Source organism: Mustela nivalis (genome assembly GCF_964662115.1).
Source record: "Mustela nivalis genome assembly, chromosome: 19".
In the NCBI taxonomy this organism is placed as follows: Eukaryota; Metazoa; Chordata; class Mammalia; order Carnivora; family Mustelidae; genus Mustela; species Mustela nivalis.
Window position 1 is genome coordinate 28,478,789 of NC_139038.1, and position 27,234 is coordinate 28,506,022.

The window sequence follows — 27,234 nt, forward strand, 5'->3', positions numbered from 1 at the left end:
TCACTACATTTGTATCTTGGATAAATATCTAATAATGCAATGCAACTGCTGGGTCATAGGGTAGTTCTATTTTTAACTTTCTGAGGAAACTCCATACTGTTTTCCAGGGTAGCTGCCAGCCAACAATATAAGAGGATTCCCCTTTCTCTGAATCCTAGCCAACATCTGTTGTTTCCTGACTTGTTAATTTCAATAGTAACTTAATTTTTAATGCATTCCAAATCTTTATATTTTTACTTCCCACTCCATGTTTTATATATTTGATATCACACTTTGTATCTTTTTATTTTATATATCCTTTTACTACTGTACTTTTAATAAAACTATGTTGTTGGGGTGCCTGGGTGGCTCAGTGGGTTAAAGCCTCTGCCTTTGGTTCAGATCATGGTCCTAGGGTCCTGGGATCGAGTCCCACATCGGGCTCTCTGCTGGGCGGGGAGCCTGCTTCCCTTCCTCTCCCTCTGCCTGCCGCTCTGCCTACTTGTGATCTCTGTCTCTCTGTCAAATAAATTTTTTAAAATCTTAAAAAAAAAAAAACTACCGTTGTCTTTTAACTTTCACACCAGCTTTATAAGTGGCTGATCCACTACCTTTATTAATTACCTGGTTTATTAATTTTCTGGTAATTTTTGGATTTTTTTGGAATACTGGTAATTCTGGAATTTTTACTTTCATATATATATACATTTTTTTAAGATTTATGTATTTTAGAGAGGGGGTGGAAATCTTAAACAGGTTCTTCACTGGGTGTGGAGCCTGACACAGGGCTCGATCCCATGACCCTGAGATCACTACCTGAGCTGAAACAAAGAGTCCAACACTTAACTGTGCCACCCAGGTGTCCAACTTTCATATATTTTCTTATTAATTAGCGCCTTTCCTTCAGTGTTTAGAGAATTCCCTTTAACATTTCTTACAAGGTTGGTTCAGTGGTGGTGAATCCCTTCAGGTTTTGCTTTTCTAGAATACTCTTCATCTCTCCTTCAATTATGAATGATAACCTTGCCAGGTAGAGAATTCTTGGTCGGCAGTTATTCAATCTTTTCAGTACTTTGAATATGTCATGTCCCTCCTTTATGGCCTGTAGAGCTTCTGGTGAAAAACTTGCTGAAAGCCTTATAGGGTTTCCCCTGGTACGTAACAGTTGCTCTTCTCTTGCTGCTCTTAAGATTCTATCCTTAACTTTTTAGAGATTTATTTATTTGAGAGAGAGACAGAGAAAGTGTGTGCCGGTGGAGGCAGGGAGGGGAAGAGTGAGAATCCTTAAGTAGACACCCTGCTGAGTGTGGCACCCGGGGTGGGTGTGGGGGGTGGGTGTGGGAAGGGGTACACAATCCCTAGGACCAGAGATCACGACCTGAGCCGAAATCAAGAGTTGGATGTTAACCAAATAAGTCACGAAGGTACCCCACTTCACATAATTTTTTTTTAAAGATTTTAATTTATTTATTTGACAGATAGATAGCACAAGTAGGCAGAGTGGCAAGCAGAGGGAGAGGGAGAAACAGACTTCTCCTGAGCAGGGAGCCCAATATGGAACTCAATCCCAGGATCCTGGGATCATGACCTGAGCCGAAGGAAGCCACTTAACCGACTGAGCCACCCAGGCGCCCTCACATAATTTTTTTAGGCTTTTCTCTCTCTTCTCCTTCTAGGACCCTTATAATGTGAATGTTAGTATGCATGAGATTGTCCCAGAAATCCCTTAAGGTATCCTCACTTTTCACAATTCTTTTCTTCATTTTGCTGCTCTGTCTGGGTGTTTTCCATTTCTTTGTCTTCCAGCTCACACAGTCGTACTTCTGTTTCATCCATGCTGCTGCTGAACCACTCTAGAGTGTTTTCTATTTCCGTTATAACTTCTGTTTGGTAGTTTCTTGTATCTTCTATCTCTCTTTTTTGAAGTTCTCTCTGTGTTCCTTTACTCTTCTGAGATCACTGAGCATCTTTATGACCATTACTCAGAACTTTTTATCAGATAGGTTGCTTATCTCTGTTTTATTAAGGTCTCTTTCGAGGGATTTGCCTTGTTCTTTGGTTTGGAACATATTCCTCTGGCTTCTCATTTTGCCTCTCTGTCTATATGTATTAGCCAAAACAAATACATACATGAGTCTTTTATTTTTTTCTCACTTTTTTTTCAGTGTTCCAAAATTCATTGTTTATGCACCATACCCAGTGCTCCATGCAACATAATACCCACCACCAGGCTCACCCAACCCCCACACTCCTCCCCTCCAAAAGCCTCAGTTTGTTTCTCAGAGTCCACAGACTCTCAACGGTACTTCTCCCCCTCCGATTTCCCCCAATTCACTTTTCTTTCCTTCTCCCAATATCCTCTGTGTTATTCCTTATGCTCCACAAGTAAGTGAAACCATATGATGATTCTTTCTGCTTGACTTATTTCACTCAGCATAATCTCTCCCCAGTCCCGTCCATGTTGATACAAAAGTTGGGTGTTCATCCTTTCTGATGGAGGCATAATATTCTATCGTATATATGGACCATATCTTCTTTATCCATTCATCTGTTGAAGGGCATCTTGGTTCTTTCCAGTTTGGCGACTGTGGCCATTGCTGCTATGAACATTGGGATACAGATGTTTCTTTTCACTTCATCTTCTTTTTACTACATCTTCTTTTTACTACATCTGTATCTTTCCTCCCCGAGTTCTGAAAGCACGGTTTTGTGCAGAAGCTCTGCCATGTGACCCAGAAGCACAGTCTCCCCTGGCTACCAGAACCGGGCACTCCATGTGTCCCTTGTACAGGTTGTGAGTGCCTGCCTTTGGTTTAGGGATGTGGTTGCTATGTGTGAAGGGTGGAGCTCAGGGCACTCACCCGGCCTGGTTGTAGTTCAGCCGCTGTACAGGGAGGGAGGGGTTTGGACCGCTTGACTTTCCTAGTTGTGGCTTTGGTCTTTGTGTGGGGTGGGTTGGGGCTCAGGGCGTTAACCCAACCCTTTTGCTGCTGGGATGCTGAGCAGGATGGGTGGGGCGTGAGGCACTTGCCTAGCCCCGTTATGACATGGGGTAGGAAAGAGCACACCCTCTGGTGCTAGCAGGCTAGAGAGAGGGCACCAAAAATAGAACCAGTCAGTTCAGTCACTGGCAAGTTAGGATGAGATTGCAAAAATGGCATCCACCAGTATTTCTGTCCCCAGATCAAGTACCTGCAGGTTCCTGCCTCTCTAGCAGGAAACTAGTAAGTGGTTCTCCCTCACTTATGGTCTAGGTGCTTTTCAATCTGTTGCTTTTGGGCTGGATCTCGGAATGAATGTTTTTGCACGAAAGCCCTTTAAGAGCAGGATCTCCATTCCCTGCAGTTCTAGGATCCTCCTAGTATTAAGTTCCATTGATTTGCAGAATGAGACATTTTGGGGCCTTGTTATTCTGGTGCGTGCCCCAAGGGTTGGGGTGCCTGGTATGAGGCACAATCCTTTCATGATTTGAGTGTTCTGCCCTTGGGGGTTCCCTCTGACTATGGGGTAACCCTGACTGGCTGCTCCTCCCACCCTTCATGATGCCTCTTTTGTCTTTTTGTTGTGGAGGCTACTGTTTATCTAGCTCTTGGGTGCTTTTCAGAGGAAAATTATTCCCGACATAGCTGTAAACCTGCGATGTCTCTGGAAGAAGGGAGTTTAGGGTCTTCCTATGCTACTCTGAGCCCCTTATCACTGTGATCTCACTTTGTATTTCCCTAATGAAGCTGAGGGTCTTTTAATGTGCTTATTTGCCATCTGTGTATCATCTTTGGTTAAGTACCTGATCAAATCTTTTGTTCCTTTTAAAAATATATTTAATATTTATGGAATATATTTATTTTCTTATTATTGTTTTGAAAGTTCTTTATATATTCTGGACAAAAGTCCCGTATCAGATATATGATGTGCAAATATTCTCTCCCAGTCTACGGCTTATTTTTTTATTCTCTTAACAGTGTTTTATAAAAAGCACCTGTTTTTAATTTGATGAAGTCCAACCTGTCGATTTTTTTCTTTTCTGAATCATGTTTTTAGTGTTGTAGCTAAAAAATGTATGATTAATCTAAGGCCACAGAGATTATCTACCATGTTTTCTTCTAGATATTTCATAGTTTTGTTTTTTACATTTAAGTCTATGATGTGCTCTGAATTAATTTCTGTATATGCTGGGAGATAGGAATCAAAGTTTTCTGTCTTTGGCATAAAAGTACGTGACTGTTCCAACACCATTTGTTGGAAAGGTTATCTTTTCTCTGTGGAGCTGCCTTTGTAACCTTATTGCAGATCAGCTGACTACATACATGTGGATCTACTTCTTGACTCTGTATTTAGTTCCCAGAAAAGAATGAGCCAGGAAAGAGGAAGTCCTAAATTCTGTGTATGAACTCGGCCCAAGTCTCTGGTGACCCCCTAAATGATGCATATGCAAGGAGAATCCCAACAGCCCGGCTACAGGAAAAAACCAACAAAAAACAAAACAAAACAAAACAAAAAACCAGAACTGAGATTTCACTTGCTGCTCACCACAGGAAAGAGAGTGTGCAAAAGTGAGTTCAGCAAAGTTAGTTGCTAAAATAAAACAGGACTGTTAAGAGGAAACCTCACAGAATCCAGAGTTCCATATTCAACAAAAATATCCTTTAACAATGAAGGCAAAATTGTCACCAGCAGGCACACACTACGAAAAATGCTAAAAGAATTTCTTCAAGGCTGAAGGGAAGGGATACCAGATAGAAACTTGGATCAGAGGAATGAAAAGCATTAGAAATGTTAAACATGTAGATAAAAACCAAAGATTTGTTTTTCCTCCTGCTTTCTTAACTATTACTATTCAAAGTAATATTTACAGTACTATGTCAAAGGGCCAATCATGGACATATTTATAATGCATATGACAATAGCATAAAAGATGGGGAAGGGTAACTATCACAACATTATTACATTTCTATACATTATAAGAGAGGTGTGCAGTCTTAACTTGAGCTCCATGGAGACGTTAAAGTTATTGTAATTCCCACAGCAACCATTAAAACAACATAGTTTTAGCTCAAAAGCCAATATGAAAATTAAAAAGGAACTCTAAAAATACTCAACTAGCCTAAAAAGAAGTAACAGAGAAACAAACAAACAAAAAAAAAAAAAAAAAAAGAGAGAGAGAGAGAGAGAGAGAGAGAGAGATGGGACAAACCAGAGCAAAGAGTAAAACAGTAGATCAAAATCTTACTTTATCAATGGTTACCTTAAATGTACATGGACTAAACTAAACTTTATGATAAAAAGAGACTGACAGAACGGATTTTAAAAGTCTAAAAACGTCATGCCTATAAGTGACCTACTTTAAATATGAAGGCATAAATAGGATGGAAGTAAAGGGACAGAAAAAGGTCCGGCAAACAAGAAGCCTGAGGTTGAAATGACTACACTAACGCCAAGGGAAAAAAATAAACAAGGAAGGAAGGAAGGAAGGAAAGGAGAGGAAGGAAGGAAAGAAGAAAACTAAAAAAGATGTGTTAGGTAGATACACTTACATGTAAAATGACCTGTTTCACTACAGAATATTAAAACATGGCTCCTAGATTTTTTCAAAATATGAGTTTCATTTCAAATTATTTATTCATATAAAATAAAATCTGTCCACAGTAAACTAATTCTAAGATACCAGTACCATATTGCCTTTATAACAGTATGATGTACAAACTCTGAACATTAGCGTTAATGATTTGAAAGATTCTTTATGCATGAGACTTTAAAATATTTTCATGCAAGATTATTTCTTCTTCATCTTGAAGAATTTCTTTCAACCTATTGTTCCTTGACATTATGAGCACCTTAAACTCCCACACGTTCCCTCCAAATTAAGAAAATTATAAGCTAAGAAAATCTTTTACAAAATGTAGCAAAAGGAAAAGAAAAAGTGCTCAAAATCTTAACTTAATATTCACGAACATTTTTGATTGAGTCTAGACTCTATCTAGTCCCACATTCTACTACCAAATTTGTAAGCTGTCACCCAATATCCACTTAACTGCCTGATAATTTTCTTTTGAAACGGAAATGTAACATCAAACATAAAAAAAAACACTGTCCATCCAACAGCCTCTAACTGAGATGTTAAAGAAATGGCATTAGAATGAATTCTTTCACTGGGTCATAATTTAGTTATGAAAGTAAAGCAACCATTTAGCTTTAACTAGAGAAAGTGTGATAAAATACTAACTTGTCTATAACTGACAATGAATGAATATGGAATTAACACCCTACACGCCCATATGGCAAAACAAAACTAATCCAACAATTATCCAGCACCAGGTCAAAGCACAACATAACACTAGTAAGATCAACCTGGAAAATAGCTCTTCTTCTCAAAAACACACCTCTTCATTGTCAGATACAACACCAGAGACAGAAAACGAAAACACCACAGAATGAGAGCCCTCTTGTTCATCTATTCACTCATTCATATCTTTTTTCTGCATGGAGAAGTCAAGATAGCACCAATAATAATTTGTATTTTAAAAGATGCTGGGCCCTTGGGCTAAGGTAGTCTCAAAATCAGTGCTAATATCTATTTTTAACTGAGTGGAGTACAGAGCCTAATCTCTTTCCACTGTACCTAACTGTTCCTAATGACTAATGCACAAGAAGTATTAGTAAATAAAGGGTATATAATCAATGCTATATAAAGGAAACTAAATAATAAGAGTCCAAAGAATATCAATATCAAAATTAATACATTTAATATAAAATCAGCCAAATGCAGAGACAGAATATCCAAATATACTCAATAAAAAATGATTCAGCAACACTACAACTATTGTCCCTGCTCTTTCAAGCTCTCCTGAATTATAAACATTAGGAAAACACCTGGCTTACAGCCAGTAAAAACAAATCTCTAAATTCAGACAAGATAAAACTTGAATCAGGAAGTTCAAAGACAATGTTAATCACATACACAAAGTAATTTCCTACATCAGAAGCAGATTTACTATTAAATCCCACAATCAAACAAGTTGAAATTTTCAAATCAAATGCACTTTTGAGAAACAATTTTGGGTGGGGTTGGGTAAATTAATGGTATCAATGCTGGGGTGCTTTATATTACCTATTCTTGCTCCAAAGCTCCTGGCAGCAATTTGTTAAATAACTAATGTTAGAATCCAAAATTCATTTACTTATTTAAGAACTCCTGCCAACTGTATATGTGACAATACTTCCTTAATAATATATTGCTACTTCTATATTGTCTTCTAAATGAAATTGCTTAAGGATATCAGGAATTCAGAGTCAAACCTGTTTATATTTTTATATAAACAATATTTACCTTCCAGCTTCTAACTGGGAGAAAAACCGATGAAGGAAATACTTTATCCAATCTGTCCATACTCAGTTTAACAATTAAGATGGAACCAGAAAATGAGAGTTCTAAAGCTGCAAGTTTCTATACAAACATTATTTCACCACACTATTACTACTCTGAAGAACTCTTAACTGATGAACTCTTAACCATGAAAAGTGCTTTTGTTCCTAATTTTTTTTTCTAATTTAATTCCTGGTTTGATTACTTGAATGCTCTTATATTTAAAAAGACTGTAAATTCTAGACTAACATATTTTATGTGAAAGTTACCTTAGAACTGACTTCTAGTCTAAGTACTTCTTAACGTTCCTTTGAGGGACTTAAAAAAAAAAAATCCTGGGAGGGGCAGGAAAGGGAGGATCTCCAGAGATTATGACATAACTAGTCCTCGACTGAGCTATTCTAATGTGTAGCCAGTGCTGAGACTCACTGATCCAGTGGAACCCCTTATTTTAAAGAGAGAATAAATCATTTGGCCAATGAGAGGGAAGAGAGGTCGAGAGGGAATGAGTATAGCAGGTGTGAAAACTGAGACTGTAAGTACGTAGAACAAGACCCTTAAGATCTGAACGTCTAACTGCATTTGGATAAGTCAGGAAGGTCTTCAAGGATGAATAGGAGTTTGCAGGCGCAGACTTTTTCTCATCACACGCGGACGGTGCTAGTGCAGAATGGGCAGGCCAGGGAGTGGCAGAAGATGAGTGGCGTGGTAAGTCAGAGCACAGCTGCGAAGGAATGTGCACCGTAAGGGACAGTGATATGAACAGACTTGTAGTTTAGAAAGATAATTCTGGCAGAGGCTGGTTACTGATAAAATCTCATGCTGAAATGCAGAGGGACGAGGTTAAGACTGTGGAAATGCAGAACGGGCAATAGGTTCAAATAATATTTAAGTGGCAAAATGTCAAGGCTTGATGACTGCCTCATTCCAAAGGTAAACAATGAGCTGAGGGTGGCTGAGATTTCCAGACGTGGGCGGACAGAAAAGCTGGTGGTATCATTCGATAAGGCAGGGAGGAGTAGTGGTGAAGAGCGTTCACTCTGAGAAGGGACAGGCTCCTAGGAGGGAACCTGGGAATAGGGGGGTGAGGGTTGGGGGGGCCACTAGAGAGACAGCTACTGGGATTTAGGCAAAGCAATGAACTTCTCAGGGATCCCGTTTCCTCACTTACAAATGACAAATAAGTAAAAGAAAATGGAAGAATATTTCCATTTCTGCTCCTCTTGGCATTAAGTTTACGCTAGGCTTTCCTTAATTTTACTCTAATGACTTTTCTGTTGTCAGAGTGTATTCTCATTCTACAGATGAGAAAACCCAAGCTTGGAAAGATAAAGCAACTGTGAGAGACCAGGGTCAAAGCCAGGATTTCACCTTCGAAGACCATATTCCTTCCCCAGTAACGTGACATTTATGTGCCAAATGTGAGTGAGTCAGAGTAAGTAACTGAAAGAGAAGCATTATGTTGGGGGGGGGGGGTGCTGAGGAAGAGGGAGATGGAGCCGTCAGAACAAATCTTCAGTGAGCACACTGAAGGCCCAGGGCATTAGGCACTTTGCTGGGCACTGGGGTTCCAATAACAACTCGGTCATAACCCCTGCAGCTCCTAGAGGTAAAGACCTCGTCCATCAGGCAGTTACAACACGACATTAGCATTGGGCAGAAGCAGGCGAAGCATACCTGCTTTGTAGCAGATGAAGGCAACACTCTTCCTCCTACTGTTCCCCTTCAGCGAACCCTGAGGGCGTAACTGGAATTGAACTCCAGACCGGAAGAAATGAAATCTAGAGCCGTGGATGTACTGCACAGAAACGTGGCATGCTTCTGACAGCAGCTTAAAACTCTTCCAAATCAACAGCTTTTCTGAGTATGGTTTTCATTTGCAGCGGTTGGATTTTTATGGGCAGTCATTAAATACACAGCAAAAAGGTACTATAGATATACCAAAAACGGACAATACGCTGTATAGAAAAAATTATGTAACTGCTTTCCTATGCTTGAGGTGGCTCTTATAGCTCAAGATATGTTGACAGGGGATTTATTTTTTAATTTGTTTACTGAAGATTTGTTCCAACTGAACATAACACAGAGCAAACTGTATCCTGAACAGCCTCCAAAAAGATGCATTCTTAAGTACTGTAACTAATACTTAAGTAAACACTGTTTCTGAAATATTCATTTTGACACACTTATAAATCAAAATTTGAATTAGCAGAAGTTTAAAACACACGTGGCTTTTAAATTACTATATAAAAAGACATAAAGAGCTAGAAAGTATTATGCTCCAAGGCAAATGGCCAAAATGTCTTTTTTTTTTTTTAAAAAAAAGCTTGAACAACTTCATTTCCCAAGTTTATTCAAAATGAATGATTCTGAGAGAATAAGAACTGATTGGAAGATTAATTTTAAACTGAGATGATTTCCATACTTAGCAAATACTGGGTTAAAAACAAATTCTAATTTTGTTGACTCATAAATTAGCATTTGATTTACATGTTACAAAGTAAATATTTGTAAACAGACTAAACAAATGTCTTATTTAACAGATAAAAAAAGACACTGTACTCCTACTTCCAGGTTCTGTAAGGCAGAGAGGGAAACGAGGAAGGGAAAAGAAAGGAAGAGGGAAGTCTCTTCTATTTTCTAGCTCTTTATTCTCTGTGATACTAGGAATCAGTAGAATTTAAACAAGGTGTTTTACTAAATTTAGAAGTATCACAAACACACACAAAAAGCTAAAGTTTAATTTACCTAAGATCTCATGGCTAGTTAAGTAGCAGATGGGACCAGGTAGCTAGTTATCAGGTAGGTAGTTGGTAAACTGAAAAGACTCAGTTAAAAGAGGAGTTGTTGGCCTCTAAGTAGAGGACAAACTGATGGTTGCCAGAGTTTGCCAGAGGGTGGAGGGGTATGAGAGGTACAGACTTCTAGTTCTAGAATGATTAAACCACAGGGATGAAAGGGCCAGCATCAGGAATAGAGTTGATGGTAGTAACTGCACTGTACGGTTACAAGACAGCCGTACTTGCAATGAGCCTAGAGTTGTTGCCCAGAGTGTAGAACTGCTGAACTGCTATGTTAGACACCTGAAACTCGTGTAACAACACTGTATATTAGCTATACTCAAACATTCTTTTAAACAAGAGGAGTCGTTAAAGATAATACACATAAATCTTGACACCTTCTCTTTTAAATCAGGGCCTATAAATGTCCTCTGGTTTTGCCAGTCTTCCACTACAGGGGCAAAGCCTTCTCTTTCCACATGTATCAGCTGTCTGGCGTAAACCATCACGGTCTATGAACTTGAGTTTCAATTTTTTATAAAGTAGAACAAAAATTTAAAGGATTTTAAGTAAAGAACTATATTTTTACAATTTTTAATCCGGTTTTGCCATTTCTCTCACACACCTGATTCAACAGTATTAAGTAAATGACTTTGTGTTTCCAAATATTTAACTTTTTTTGCACTCGTATTTCATCACTTTATGTAACATTTAGTTAAACTATGTAATTATGATTACTCCTGCTACTGGCATAAACGGATTTGGAAATAAACACAGCTGATTTGGGGTTAGCATACAACTTCATCAGTGAGAACAGAAATGCATACCAGACTTCAGTGTCACCTCCTGTCCCAAGACAAAGGGCCTGGAGAAGGTCGGTAAACCAGCACACTGGACCAGTGGAGAAGAGACAAAAGAAGTTCTACCACAAAGCATTTTAAGGATTTATGTTGATGCCAAAGGCATCTCAAATTAGAAACTTGGGCCTTTTTCAGTTTCCTCATGTTTGTTAATAAAAATTACAACTTAGATATTATTTTGTAATCGTCTAACTTTAAGCAAAATATGTTAATAGTGTACTTTGAGACAAATGTTCAGAGTACATGCCAAATGAAAGTTCATATTCAGAGTACCATTAACAGCACCCTAGCAACTCTACGACTATAAATCAGTTTCTACTGCCACTGTTAAATAGGAAATCTATTCTCATTTTATCACAGTCCTTCAGAATACTTGTGAATTCTTCTCTACATTAAATACACTTTGGCACTGGGGCACCTGGGTGGCTCAGTGGGTTAAAGCCTCTGCCTTCAGCTCAGGTCATGATCCTGGGGTCCTGGGATTGAGCCCCGCATCGGGCTCTCTGCTCAGCAGGGAGCCTGCTTCCCTTCCTCTCTCTCTGCCTGCCTCTCTGCCTACTTATGATCTCTGTCAAATAAATAAATAAAATCTTTAAAAAAATAAAATAAATACACTTTGGAACATATCATAAAAGAACAATGTCAATTATCTGTGAAAATTTTATTAGTTTTACGACAGTAGTGGATAAGGAGTTTGGAGTTTTTCTCAACTAATTGAGATAAAATTCACATTCCATGAAAGTCACCACTTTCCATGAAAGTCAGTGATTTTTAGTAAATTCACAAGGCACGCAACTCTCACTAATTCCGCACATTTTTACCACACTTAAATCGCATGTACATCAGCAGTCATCTCCTTGTCTCCTCTCCCTGCAGCTCCTGGCAACCACTCATCTACTTTCTGTCTCTATTTGCCTATTCTAGACATTTCATGAAGAGTAAGAGGCCTCTGTGGGGAGCTCCTCTCACTTAACATAATGCTCTCAAAGATTCAGCCATGCTGTACCAGGTGTCAGTATTCGTTTCCTTGTTTTAGATAAGTAGTATTCCATTGTATGGATTTACCACATTTTGTTTATCCATTCACCAGTGATGGACTCGATTGTTTCCACTTTCTGGCTGTGATGAGTAATGTTGCTATGAACCTCAAGTTCAAGTTTTGTGTGAACATGTTTTCAATTCTCCTGGGTACATACATAGGAGTGGAATTACCATATAGTACCTGTACGCCTAACTATCTGAAGAGCAATACACAACTGTCCACAGGGATACACGGCATGCATCATTTTACATCCTCCCCTCCAGCAAAATAGAAGGGTTCTAATTTTTCCAAATCCTTTTCTTTGTGGGGGGGTTAATCATAGATATTTCAGTGGAGATGAAGTGGCACCTCATTGTTGTTTTGATCTGCATTTATCTAATGACTAATGATGTTGAACACCTTTTCATGTGCTTATTGGCTATTTATGTATCTTCTCTGGAAAAAATGCCCATTTAAAAGTTGGGTCATTGGTCTTTTTTGTGTTAGTTGGAAAAGTTCTTTCATGATGTGTGTTTGCGAGGAGCTGTCACACAGTGCTGGTGAGAATGTAAAATGATACAGTTACTTTGGAAAGCCCTTTGGTATTTTCTTAAAGTGCTAAATGTAATTTTACCCTGTGATCCAGCATTTCCACTCCTAGGTGTCTATCCAAGAGACATGAAAATGCATATCCAGGGGCACCTGGGTGGCTCAGTGGTTTAAGCCTCTGCCTTCGGCTCAGGTCATGATCCCAGGGTCTTGGGATCGAGCCCCACATCGGGCTCTCTGCTTGGCAGGGAGCCTGCTTCCTCCTCTCTCTCTGCCTGCCTCTCTGCCAACTTGTGATCTCTCTGTCAAATAAATAAATAAATCCTTTAAAAAAAATGCATATCTACACAAAGACTTACAAGCAAATATTCATAGCAGCATTATTCCTAATAGTCCCAAACTATAAACAATTTAAATGACTATCAATTAGTTAATGAAATTAGCACAAAGTGGTATATCCTAACGGAATATTATTTAACAACAAAAAGGAAAGAAATACTGACACATGGAAGAAACTAAAATACAGTACGCACAGTGAAAGAAGCCAGACACCAAAGATCTCGAATCGTATGATTCCATTTACATGAGATTTCCAGAAAAAGCAAAGCAGAAAGCCTTCATGGCTGAAAACAGTGGTCTTCTGAGGCCGGGGTGGAAACCGAGATTACATGTACATGGGATGGCTGCTGGGTTTCTTGTTCGTGTGATGAAAATGTTGTAACAGTAGATTGTAGCAAAGGCCGCCTACCTCAGTAAATTTACTAAAAATCACTGAACTTTACACTTTTAAATAAGTAAAACTTTGGGTATATAAATGGCACCTCAGTAAGGTTGCTTTAAAAGAAATATGATCTGTATGTGCACTTGTATAGTAGCATCACTTGGAGCTGCCCCAAACTGGAAACAACTCACATGACCTTCGGTCCGAGCAGAATAAAAAGCTGGTGCATCGCTACAACAGATCGCCCCTGAGCAGTAGCAGGACGGAGCTCCTGGCATCTGCAGCAATATACCCGAGTCTCAAATGCAGTCCTCTGTGTGAGAGAAAGCTGCCCCCAAAGGGCTTCGAGAACTGGAAAGCCACTTCTGTGAAAAAGCCAGAGCTCTAGATAGAGAGAAGACATCAGGGGCTGCCCCGAGTGGGACTGATAACAAGGGAAGCCAAGGGGAAGTCTGGGGGTGAGAGAACTGTTCTACATCTTGACTGTGGTTGTGGTTTATTTGTCAAAAATCAGAAATGTATGTCAAAAGCAGTGACTGTTACCATGCACTGATAAAAAATAAAGTCAGAGCAATGACATGGCAAAAGACGATTTCTCGCAGTTTGATTTTTCAGAGCAAACAACTAGAAAAAACTCCAGTCACGACCCCGGGAGACGGGTTGAATACATAGTTGTGTATTTACAGTATTAAATACACGGAACATCCACACAGCAAGCACCACACAGTTATCAGAAAGAACGAGGAAGCTCTCCGGGGGCACTGACAGGGACAGAGATCTAATTTGCTAAGTGAGACAGTAAATGAGAGAAAGAGAAAAAGCATATATTCATTTTGCCACAGTGGAACTCTGGGTGCAGACACAAGAAAGCGGTGGAGTGGCTGTCACCTGTGTGAGCGAGCGCACTGGTGTGACGGTGTGCCTGCTGCCTGTGGGGAGAGTAGATTTCCTACTGTTTTACTATCATCTTTGAACAGGCAGGTGTAGTACTTATGTTTTAAAAAGAAACAAATCAAAACCAAAGAACCTTTTTGAATACTGTCTCATCCTCCAGTACAATATAGACTTCCTCTCACCTTTGTGTCATCTACAACTTGTCTTTCTATATTCGACTTAGCCAAGGGTTATAATACTGCACTGAACAGAGCTAAAGCAATCCTTGCAATAAACTAATAAAAATCTCTCTCAAATTGGTGTTAATCATTCCTGTGCAGTTGTAAACCACACGAGCTACAAGGGGCATGACTTTGGGCAAGTCACTTCACCTCCCTAAGCCTCTTTGTAAGATGGGTATAAATGGTGTCTCCCAAGCTTGCGGGTGCAAATTAAAGGAGACGATATATGTTAAGTGCTCGGAAGTATATTCAGCTCCACGCTGAGAAGGCATTCAGTAACTGCTCACTGGCTTCCTCTTTAGCTATGGTAACATCCTGGCTGGAGTATCCACCTGCCATTGTATTCAGCCCGTATTACTCAAGACCTCCGGTGGTGAAGGCTTTCTTCTGTTTGTTGGGCTGCCTGGGTTCAAATTCCAGCTCTGAAATTGTCTAGTTGGTGGGTAAGAACTTTCAAAGCCACAGGATCTTTGGTTAGAGATGGAAGTGACGAAGGCTTGTAGTTCGAAGAATTAAAAGAACTGAAGACAGAGGAGAGGTCACAGCAGAGCTGTGAACACACCGCGCAGAGTCAATCAATGTTAGCAACCAGGACTGTTATTTTGTCTACCATAGGCCTGGGCCCCTAGTATATGCAACGACATAGAGCATCGCACTTATTATCTAAATTTTGCAAAAACTTCACAATAGGCTTTATTTCTAGCTTGTCTTGACTTTCTGATTAGACTTCAAACTCAAAAAAAAAAAAAAAAAAGTTATTCGTACCAACTGTTCAGGCACACAAAAATACCATGATGAATAAATGATAATGGGTTATAAAATCTCCCTAACACAGGCTAGCTCTAAAAGTAACAGAAGTTGAAATCAATATTTATATACTATGTTGTCTTCTCCAACATTTGGGATTTAACAGGCTTTGGATTTCCAGATAGCTGGCAATACAACATGGGAAAGAAAAAAAAAAAATGAGCTCATTTTTAAAGGAAGGTGCTGGGGTACCTGGGTGGCTCAGTGGGTTAAGCCGCTGCCTTCGGCTCAGGTCATGATCTCAGGGTCTTGGGATCGAGTCCCGCATCGGGCTCTCTGCTCAGCAGGAAGCCTGCTTCCTCCTCTCTCTCTGCCTGCCTCTGCCTACTTGTGATCTCTGTCAAATAAAAAAATTAAAAAAAAAAAAGAGTCTGCCTTCGGCTCAGGTCATGATCCCAGGGTTCTGGGCTCAAACCCCACGTTGGGTTCCCTGCTCAGCGGGGAGCCTGCTTCTCCCTCTCCCTCTGCCTGCTGCTCCCCCTACTTGTGCTCTCTCTCTCTGTGACAAATAAATAAAAAAATCTTTAATAAAAAATAAATAAATAAAGGAAAGGTAATATTCTGGGGCACCTGGATGGCAGAGTTGGTTAAGCATCTGACTTGATTTTGGCTCAGGTCATGATCTCAGGGTGGTGAGGATGGGCTCACACTGGGCGTGGAGTGGAGCCTCTTAAGATGCTCTCTCTTCCTTTTTCCCTCTACACCCCTCCAATGGCTCTAAAAATAAGTAAATAAATAAAAGAAAGAAAGGGCATTGTTCTTATAGTCACTTCTGAAATCTAGGTACCCAAATTAATCTCAATGGATTATAAGATTCCCGAACTTGTTTGTTTTTTTAAGTACAATCAGTAAAAGCTCTCCATGTACTTTTTATTCTTTATAACATTTACCTCTTTGGCTTTTTCTTAAAGGAGCCAGAGAAGTTCAGGATTTTGAATTTAGTCCTTGAAGTAATCATCAGGGTTTCAAGATCCGTACTGGAAATGACTAACTACTGAAGGGGAAGGCAGCTCAGGTTGCTGTGTTCCACAAGCCCTTTGTTTTTCAAGCAACATTACTTTAATTATTTCCTATAAATACATCATTGTCCTTAAGAAAAATATTTTTCAGATAAAGATGAAAAAAATCTTTAATCATCACTTGGAACATGGACCTTGGAAGATCACTTGGAAATGACCTCAGCTTATTATAAACCTTCTAAGACAGATTTAGTGCATAAAGCCCACTTGCCAAATAAAAGCAACTATTACACGGAATTTCATTAAACAAGTTATTTTTAAAAGACTCAAGAGTTTTTAATCAGATATGTGGCAACAGAATATTTTTACAAAATTCTGGGAGATATGGTTTTAAAAAAGAAGAAAAAAAGACCTGCCAACTGGACAGAGCTGAGCTGTCAGCCACAGCAGGCTCCCACTCACCCTCACCCATCTCTGGGGCCACCTTCAACTCTTCTCAGGTTTCAAACCTTTGGCTGGCATGACCATTCTTTGCCAGACCAAGATTTCCATTAAACTGTGGGTAGGAATTGTGATTTCCTTTTGAATCCAGAAAAGACTGAGTCCCCAAGTATTTACCTGCAATGAAATTCCAACCAGGAAGCAGTGCTCCCCTCCACCCCACCGGGAGGGGCTGGACAGAGGGTGAGCCCTGTGCTGCCATTACCTACACACCCTTGACAAGACGGCTCCAGAAAGGTACAGGCAGCTGCACCGTGCCGACCTGAGATAGACAGCAGTGGGCAGACACTCACGTTCATGCAACACTCCAGCCTCCGTCTTCTCAGCACACTGCACTATTAAAGGCTGTAAACCTTAATGTGGTCCTTGAGGCAAGTGGTTGGGGTGTGACGTGGGGCCGTGAGTCTTTCTTTGAAGTGCTCAGGAAACTCCAACAGGTACCAAAGCACAAAACAAAAGACAGACTTCATGGTTTTGAACAACCCAACCCTGTGCACAACAGCAAAGTACGCGAAGAACATACAGGATAAAAATATAACAGGAAAATGTTATAGTTATATTAATGCTATAGGCTATAGTAGTTAAAAAAAATACTCAAAGACAGAAACTGAGAAGAACCTATTGCCCACCAGTACATGACCTGAACTGAAAGGGTAAATATCCATTTTATATATAGATATAGATATAGATAGCAAACCTGCCTACTGAACAGAGAAGATCATGTATACATACAACACACACACGGACTGAGCAAGAGAACTGGGGCAGAGGCAGAGCAGCGGGTAGGCCGGCAGGCAAGAGCAGGCCGGGAGACTGGACAAGGCAAACTAAAGAGGAAGACGGCGAGGTGGACAGAGGTGAGGCAGGAGGCAAAGAAGAGTGGAAACGGGCAGGCAGACACGGAGACCAACAGACACGCAGGGACTGACGGCCAGTATACACTTCCACGGGTGAGTGCTCAGTGTCCCTGACTACAGCCGCCAGGCACATGTGTCTGTTTAGATTTCAATGAATTTAAATTAAATGAGACAAAAAATGCAGGTCTGCAATCAAACTAGTCACATTTCAAGTGCCCCACGGCCACGTGGGGCTAATGGCTACTGCACTGGCGGACAGATGAGAACGCCCGCGTCACGGCACGAGGGTCTAGTGGGTGGTGCTGTTCTAGACTCCTTGGGATTGTGTGAAGTTTACACAATGAGCATGCTGTCCTTGTGTAGTCTGCAAAGAGAATAAAGCCATTTCCAATTAGAAAAACAGAAATACAGAGGTTTTGGGTCCTCCTGCCCCATGCTGCATCTCTTTTAACAGTTCTTTGTCAAACAGCACAGAAGCACCAGAGGGTTCACGAGGGCTTAATGATCTATGTACTGCCAATTTTCTAAGTTATTTGGTTCCTACTAAGTCAGTTAACTACTTAATAAGACTTCAAATACCAGCAAAATAAGAAGACAACGACATATATTTGGAGCGTTGTGACATCACTCTTGTTCTCTAAAATTTAAAGAAAAGGTCATGTTACTCATTCTTCATAAAGTAAGTGCAGTTGCTAGAAACCCCTTGGAGTTTAGACAAACATTTTAGATGGAAGCTTTTCTTCAAAAGAATAATAGCACTTAAAAATAGCATTCATTTTTTTCTGATTCAATTCAGTACAAAGTAGAGAAGAAAATAAAGTAAGCCTGAGGTTAAAAAAGGGGGCCACATTAACTGTAAAAGAAAGTGGCAATGCTAAGAACCTATTTTCAAAGGAAAGCGGTAACACCAAAGCAATGAATGTTCATAATAACCAGTTTCTAAAGGCTTTCTCATGTAAGAGATGTCTGAAGCATCTGGTGAGGTTTTAAGAGAATAACACTTTAAAGAAAAGCTAACAGAAAGGTCTCCAGAAAAAACAGAAGGGATATGTACAAGTTTGCGGGGAATGTACAAATGGTAACATTTTGAGACCCTTAGTTCGCTCTGAAATAACCACTGAAGGCTGCTCAAACATAGTCCCTCTGGCTAACCCCAGTAGCATCCAGTGACCCACTGGGTCCCGTGGTTAGATCTAATCTGTGCCCTCAAAGTTCTCCTTAAAACCCTGCCCAGTATCACATCCACCGACTTGCCCAATGCAAATACCCACTACTCTACTGCCAGAACCTACGTTCCAATCACAACCATCTGGTCGATGTTCCTACCGTGGAGCTTTGCATAATATATCAATTTCCAGTAATTAAGCCAGTATAAAAGTGACACAAGAATGTACGCTAGACCAGTGGAGCAGAACTGCAGATTGAGCAATCTAATACACGACAAAGTGGCATTACAAATTAGTGGGGGAAAAGATGGACTATGCAATCAGAGATGCTGGCTCATACCGCCCGTTTATTCACATGGAAAATGATTCCCTATCTCATACCACACACACAAATAAATGCCATGTGGATTAGACTCATGCTAAAGAGCAGAACAAACTTTTAGAAGAAAATATGGTAGGATCTCTTTATGACCCCAAAGTACTCTGAGTACGGCAGGATTTATTAAACATGATGCAAAGAGCACCAACCGTAAATGAACAGACCAATAAATATGACTTGACGAAAATGTAAACTTGCACACAACAAAGCACACCATAAAAGATAAGCCACTGGGAGAACATATTTGAAATGCAAAATATCAACAAAAGATAAGTAGCCAGAACATATAAAGAACTGAAGATATAGAGGGCAGTGGGGGTAAGCAATCTGACAGAAAAAACATCCAGAAGAGAAACAAGTCACAAAGGAGGAAAGTGAAATAGTCAAACAAGGAAATGATGTTCAAACACACTAGAAATGAAGAAAATGTACCACTTCAAATTAGCAAAAAAACTGAAAATCTGATGATACCAAGGCCTGGCAAGGGTATGGGACAACGGGAACTCTCCGACATCGCTCTAAGGAGCTGCAATTGCTACAACTGGAGAATGACCTGGCAACAACCAGTGAAGTCAAGGATGCACATACCCTGTGTGCCAGCCGTTCCACCTCTAGGTACTCTCAAGAAGCTGTTAGATAAGCACCAGAAAATACGTACTACGTGTTCACAGCAACACTGTCCAACGGCAAAGCACGGAAATTACCAAACTCCCGCTGACAGCACATGAACAAACTATTATAATCCTAAAATGCCACATAACAAAAAAGGGTAATAGTCATGACCAATAGGAATTATTGCTACATACATCACTACGGAAATATCCCCTACATACCATGAAATGAACAAGCAAGTCACTGTAATATACAAGAATGTACCAAACTGCCCAAAGTTCAAGACCCACAAACTAAATACAGTGTGCATAAATACAAAGGCTTGTAGCATGAGTAGAAAGCCATGGAAGGGAGTCACAGACCCTCACTTCGGGAGGATGGTGAATAGCATCTGGCACTGGCACGTCCGCAGTGGGCATCGGCTCTACACGCACTGTTTCACTTTATAGCATTTTAGGCTTTCCATGTAAAGCAAAGGTAGCAAAATATTATGATATGACTAAGCTGTACAGAGGTTGTATCATTCTCCATATTCCTCCATATCCATAGGTTATTTCAAAGCGTAATTTGTATTTTCAAGAAAGAGAGAAAGCGGCAGAGGGACACCTACTGAAGGGGTTGTCTCCTCACATCATGCCTGGGGCTATGGGCAGCTTTTCGGTTTTCTTTTCTTGCCTTCTTTATTTTCTACTTCTTTTCTCCCAGAAAGTCAACCCAGATACTTTTAGTCCAATTTCTTCTCCCATCTCACTGCCCAAACCAACACGGTACTTTTTTGCTCTTGGAGGGCCTACTATGTGCATCCTCACATTTATATAAATTGTATATTAAATGCCTCCAAGGTGCCTGTTCCCTGGAGTTCCACAGTTCTCCAGTGCCAGGAGCTGCAGAAACACACACTGCCCTTCCCTTCACAGAGTTTAGCCGCAAGGAACAGAAACATGAGGCAAGAAAGGAAAAAGCTATGCAATTAAAATTGTGAGGAATACTATGACGGAAGAGAGTAAGTGCTCCGGGAATATATAACAGAAAGGCCCCACATAGCGTCGACTGGGTGGGAGGGATAGGAATATGCCAGGAAGGGAAGGGTGGAAGAGCCTTCGGGACAGAGAGACAAACCAACCCGGTGTCTTTTGCAGGACGCTGGAGCACCTGAAGGGCGGGGATTGCCTCTGAATCCTATCTGGTTATCTCATTCCTTCTAATTATCTATCTCGCGATTCTGTGCCCATTTCTTCCTGGGCACTCTAACAAACGCTTCCTGGTGGATTCTAAGGCGGCCTCTCAGCAATCAGGAGATTCTGTGCCAGTAGCTCTAAGGAAGGAAAGCAGTCCTTGGGGAATGGCCCAGTAGGTAAAAGGAGGAACAGGCGGAACAGAGCCTGAGCCCACTGTCTGTCGTAGCTCAATCCGCAGAAAGCACTTGCATACGCTCCACATTATGAGAGAGCGGAGCCTTTCCTTCAACTATCCATCCATCCGTTGACCCATCTCCTTCCTCGGGCAGCACCATCATCCTCCCCTGCTCACCTGTTTACTTCAATACTTTTAAGGGCACCTATGTGTGCCAAGCTAGGGCTATGAAGACCCATGGAAGCAAGGCCTCTGCCACGAAGAGCTTTCCTTCTAGACCACAGATCACAATTAAGGGTGACTATGTCCCCCAGGGACCATGTGACAATGGCTAGAGACACTGTGGGTTGTCACAATGCAGCAGAGGGCAGGGGGTATGCTACTGGCATCTGTGGGTACGGTCCAAGGATGTTCCTTACAGTGACAGTCCCCCACAACAAAGAATTAATTCTCTGGCCCCAAACGTCAATAATGCCAAGGCAGAGAAACCTGGTATAGATGACTTAGAACCATGTCTAGTGGGCAAATGGCAGAGGTCAAAAGCCAGAGGCCAAGCAGGTCAAATGTCAGAGCCCTATGAGAGAGTTACATACCAGGTCACATCAACAGTGTCCACAGTGCAAAACTGAGAAACCTGCTCTAGAGAACCAGCAATGTAATTATAGCAGGATGCACGAGGAGTTTAAAATGTCATCCAAATACAAAATGCAGCATCGCCTCTAGAACCAGGAAAGAAAAGGTTTCTTCGGAAGTGACATCTAATTCAAAACCTGAAAATCAGACAAGTTAGAAAGAAATGTGAGGACGAAGGCTGGGTAAAACGGTTATCCCAGACACGAGGGACAGCTAGTGGGCAGGTGGAACTATGGAACAGAAGAAATACGCCTGTACAATGGAAAGCGGGAGCAGCTGCTGAAGCCCTGGAGGGGTAGACAGGCCCAGATCATAATGGCCTTGAGCGATGGGCAAGAAATGTTGATGTTATCTTTAGGAGAGTAAGAAGCCACCGAAATGACTGACACAGAGGAGTGATATAAACAAAGCTTGATTTAGGACAATCTACTGCTAAGTAACTGAGTGGGAAGGGGCTGCCACAGCCCAGACGTCAGTCATGGCTTGACCTAACGCTGATTCTGATGGAGGGAAAGCATTCAAGAGATGCTTGGGTATTAAGTACTACACTAAGATGTGTATCTATGCCAGTTCTCTGCCTACTAATTTCAAAGCCCCACAATTCCCAAACCTTGACGTTTTAAAATTCATCTCTGGCCCAACCTGACCAGAACCATGTGGCAGCGAGATCAGACGCAGACTCCGTTGAGGCTATTCATAGCACGCTCACCCTACTGAATGGGAGTATTTCAAGGCAGGAGTCCTAATGTTTAATTACAGGGTAGTGCCCCAGACCTCACTGGGTAGCACAGTAATTTTTTAAAATTCAAAAAAGTCCTGGGCCACCTGGGTGGCTCAGTTGGTTAAGCATCTGACTCTTGATTTTGGCTCCTATCATGATCTCAGGCCATGAGATTGAGCACCGCACTGGGCTCCACCCTGGGCGTGGCGCCTCCTTGAGATTCTCTCTCTCCACAGCTCCCCACCCCCAAACACTTCTCTAAAAAACCCCCAAAACCAAACCAACCAACCAACCAAACAAACAAACAAACAAAACCCAGAATAAAAAACTTCCCTAAAATTAGAATAAGCAGGCGGGCTCCAGAATTTACAGTAAGGGGTTGTGGAGTTACACAAAGTGCTAAATAAACTTTGATCAAACTCCAGGGAACTGGGCAAAGTAGGTTATGTGTTCAGAGTATTTTTCTAAGTCACTATCCTTACTAACAAAGTATGAAACTTCCAAATAGCACATATATCCCTACTACGTGATTCATTTTATGTAACTTTGCCTTAAAAACCTAGACATTTGGCACATGATCCTAGCAGACACAGCAGCAGGATTTGGGGAAAGAACTGAGATTATTTCACTGAAATTTATCTATCTACTTTATCATTCTTCCTCCCCAGAGGGCCACACAGAACAAAGAGTAGGTACAGTCAGTAACAAGCACCAGATCCTCATCTGAGTAGAATCATTCCAAATACAGCCAGTTAGGAGTTGAAAGAGTCTGAGGGTCATCCTCCCCATCACCATGAGCACAGCCATAAACATACCGGTGACCTGACGCTTTCTCGGCAGAAGCCACCTGGCCCCTCTGCACCCGTGTCAAGTGGTCACTGGGCACAGCTGCAGAGACAGGGAGGAAGGACCTGGGCCCCACTCCCATTCATCCCTTCACTCCTAAACATGTATCTGTCAGGGATTTCTGTGTCCTGGGCACTGTTTCTTCTAGGTGCTGAGGACATAAACAGAGACTGATGGGGTCCTTCTGAGGTTATGGACCCTACAAGGGCACAAGGACATAAAACGTGTCATTACAATAAGGTGTAAGAAGTGAGGAAGGGAAAGCCTAATGATGACAGAGTGCAGCAGAAGGACGGAATGAAGCAGGAAGGGAAGAATCTAGAAAGATCTGAGAAAGCGATGATGAGAAATTTGGATCTGAAGGTACTAGAAAGGAAGGAAGCAATGGAACTGAAGCAAACCAGACAGCAGGAGAAAATAAGGGCTGAGAGCTAAGGGCGGGAAGTATAAGGCAGTGAAGCTCAGAGCCAGCAGAAACATGGTGGAAGCAGCCTCAAGTGTAGGCTGCAAAGGGGCTATCATCATCTAACCCATCCTCCTGGAAATGGGACTACACTTTCTGACGCCCTGGAAGGCACTTCGTGCCTAAAAAAATAAATAAATGTGGGAAGTGGGTTTAAAATACTTAAACACTTGTTTTATGCTTATTTGTTTTGGGCCAGGAGAAAACAACTCTTCTAATGTACTAAAGTACACCTAAAATGCACTTCAAATGGACAAAACAAATAGTTGTGCACTGAAACATTTAGAACACTTACAGTGAGTCTCAGTCATAAATTAGGTCATCATCAGCCTGCTGCCAACTTTGTAAAGCACTACGGTCTGGCAGGGTACTTTAGAATAATAAATTTACCAGAAACATAATTAAGACATTCAGATGTCAATTGAGAAGACTTTGGCACATTAAAGTTTCCAACCACAAATATACCAGAGCAAATCATACTCTATATTCTGAACCTATGACAGTCTGAAAAGCAAATGCTAGAATTCCACCCCAGCGATCCCAAGGACTCGCCATTCATAGCCACTACTTTTACTGACAGACTCTTGTTATCTCATGCCAGAGTAACAGACTGTTTAGTTCTGTGTAATGCTTTTTATCCTAAAATAATTCAAGAGACCTACTCAACTAAAAGAGCTCGTATTTAACTTAGTGCACTCTGGAGACTGCAGTGGGGGAATGAAGCCCGATGGCAGGGGAGGCACACCTACCTCCCAACTACTACTTAGTTTCTCTGTGGATATGTTTTTCCTTCCCCCACCCCCCCACCCCCGCAAACTGTCTCCTCCTCACTGTCTGTTAGAATCATGTACTGACCCCTCCTGAATTCCTCCGTGACTGGGCCTGATGTGTAGTTTTTCTGTCTGATCTCCTGCCATCGTGCGAGAGGAGCTGGACTTCTCTCGAATCCTCCAGCTCCCAGAAATTCAGCTTCCTCCACAATGGGAAACCTAAGATCCTCTCCACCCCCCCACAACAATCCCACCCCAGGCCCACCCCAGAAGTTGGCGACCACACCCACCGCCTCCTTCTTGCTGCCGCTTCTATCTGCTTGTTCAGCCCGCCTTCCCTCCCTCCAACCATCCATCAATTCTACATTCAACTCATATGCACTGAATAGTCACTAAATACCTGCCTTTTGCCCAGTTCTGTACTAGACACAGGGTCTGAAGCAGTCTGAAAATATGATGGCACAATAACCCGGAAGTGTCTGTCCTTCTGGAATTTACAGATCAGTAGAACAGACTGCCGACAAGCTGCTGGGTGCTGTGGGGATGAACAGAAACGCAGGGAATGGGAAGGTTAGTGCTTGAATTCAAACACGGCAGCGAGGAAAGCCTTGAGAAGGAAACACCTGAGTAACCCTAACCCTGAAGGAGGTAAGGGATCAAGCTAGAAAGAGGAATTAGAGTACAACAGGGATACAAAAATCGGACTTCTGGGGCGCCTGGGTGGCTCAGTGGGTTAGAGCCTCTGTCTTCAGCTCAGGTCATGATCCCAGGGTCCTGGGATCGAGCCCCACATCGGGCTCTCTGCTCGGCAGGGAGCCTGCTTCCCCCTCTCTCTCTGCCTCTCTGCCTACTTGCGATCTCTCTCGGTGTCAAATAAATAAAATCTTAAAAAAAAAAAAATCGAACTTCTGCTCTCAACTGGTCTCTCTGGCTGTCACACTCAGAACAGACAGGAGTGAGAGCAGAACCAGGTAAATCTGGCCCTGGCGCGTGGCCTCCTGTGCAGCCCCATCGGGTGGCGGTTTTCCCTCCAGCGGCTGTCATACTCCAGGACTTGGAGGTGGGGTAAGTATCATCAGCTCATCATCACTCTTGTTTCCAGACGCTCCCTCCCCCACCACCCTGAAGGCCCCTGGCTTTGAATGTCCTATCACCAGACTATCCTCACCACTGGGCTGTTATCCAACACCCCTCACCCCCAAGACCACCTGCCAAACCAAGAATACTCCATCATCACAATTTCATTTACCCACCCTCTGACCACCACCTCCTAAATTTCCAGCTCCCCTTCTTCCAAAGTCTGGATCCACCAATCCATTCACCCTCCTGGGGTCTCCATGCCACTGTCCTACTGCCTTTTTACTGTTCCTCGTTCCTCGCTATGGCCTCCTCCCTCTTCTACTTAGTGCTCAGTCCCTTCAACTCCATTGCTCCTTTGTGCCTGCTTGGCAGACCACGGAAGCCGACGAAATCCCACGCCATGCCTACTGCACACCTGCCCCGCCACAGGGAAGAGCCGATGGGGTGGAGGATGTCCAAAGTCAGCGGAGGCGCGCTCCTGAGTAGGAGAGGGGATGGCACCCAGGACAGAGGCAATGCCCCACATGGGACCCGCAGTCGGGTCCCTGTGCAGTTAGGAGGGAGCACTTGGCAGAAGCAGCTTTAGGACGTCCTCTTCTGGTTGTTTCTATGTTCTGAGTGATGGTCAGCAAGGCCATGGAGGAGTGCGGTGGGAAAAGTGGTTGGAGGAAAAGAGAGCAGCTGTTGGGAGGGCGGGTCGGGGGCGGCTTGCGCCGGCACCCTCCTCTTCCAGGCTACCCAGCCCTCACTCGCCTCTGACCAGCCTGGAACTAGGCAGGGGCGGTGGAGGGGGCCGACCACTTCACCAGTACCAGTGTCGAACTCTGGCTTCCCCCATCCAGATCCCTAAAGCCAAGCACTGCTGGACAGACTCAGAAAAAGGAGAGGAGGGTGTCCCAGGGCACAGTAACTGATTTCAACTGGATTCTCAATGTTTCCCAGTAAATCCTTTCCTCACCTCTGGCTATGCCCATCCCAAACAGCAAGTGAGGATTTCCTACCTTCCTCAGGTCCCTAGCACATCCCCCAACCCCCCTCATTCTGGGCAGAAGAACTTGGCCTCTGTTTCCTTCAGCGCAAAGGCCACTTGGTGTGAAGTGGCTTCTTTAACACTTCCTTTCTTCGCACGCCTGGGTGGCTCAGTCCTTAAGCATCTGCCTTCAGCTCAGGTCATGATCCCAGAGTCCTGGGATCCAGCCCCACATCAGGCTCCCTGCTCGGTGGGAAGCCTGCTTCTCCCTCTCCCACTCCCCCTGCTCCTTCCCTCTCTCGCTGTGACTCTGTCGGTCCAAAACAACAACAACAACAACAAAATCTTTAAAAAAGACAAACAAAAACAAAAAACTTCCTTTCTCTGTGACTCAAAACCCCTGCAGGTTTAACATTCACTGTCCCTCCCTCCTGGCTCAGAAATATTCTTTCCTCTGCTGGATGGCTTAACCCCACCCCTCCCTCTCTACCTCTTCTGCCTCGAATCTACAGAGCTTAACTCGGTCATCCTACCTTTTTTGCATCTTGAATTTGTTATTAGGTTATGGAGACAAAAAAGCATTCCAGATGAAAGAACCAACATGACCAAATGGCATAAGTAAGAATATGGAATGCTTGTGCAAAGGGCAGGAAACTGGTCTTATTGCATAGCAGGGTGTGCTGGAGAGTGACAGAAAATAGTCAGAGGGATGGGGTGGGGCAACTTTACAGA

At 42.2% G+C, this 27,234-nt stretch overlaps 1 protein-coding gene and 1 long non-coding RNA gene across 4 annotated transcripts in view; one reads left to right on the forward strand and one right to left on the reverse strand.

Annotated features, from left to right (window-relative positions):
• The window catches only part of MRTFB (myocardin related transcription factor B), a 197,079-nt gene that overhangs the window by 133,266 nt on the left and 36,579 nt on the right, over positions 1 to 27,234 (reverse strand). The gene's annotated exons all lie outside the window — the stretch shown is intronic.
• LOC309854556 lies at positions 7,764 to 12,885 on the forward strand. The gene is made up of 3 exons (XR_014306296.1): positions 7,764 to 7,874; positions 8,624 to 8,760; positions 9,069 to 12,885. It is a non-coding gene; the product is annotated as an uncharacterized lncRNA (long non-coding RNA).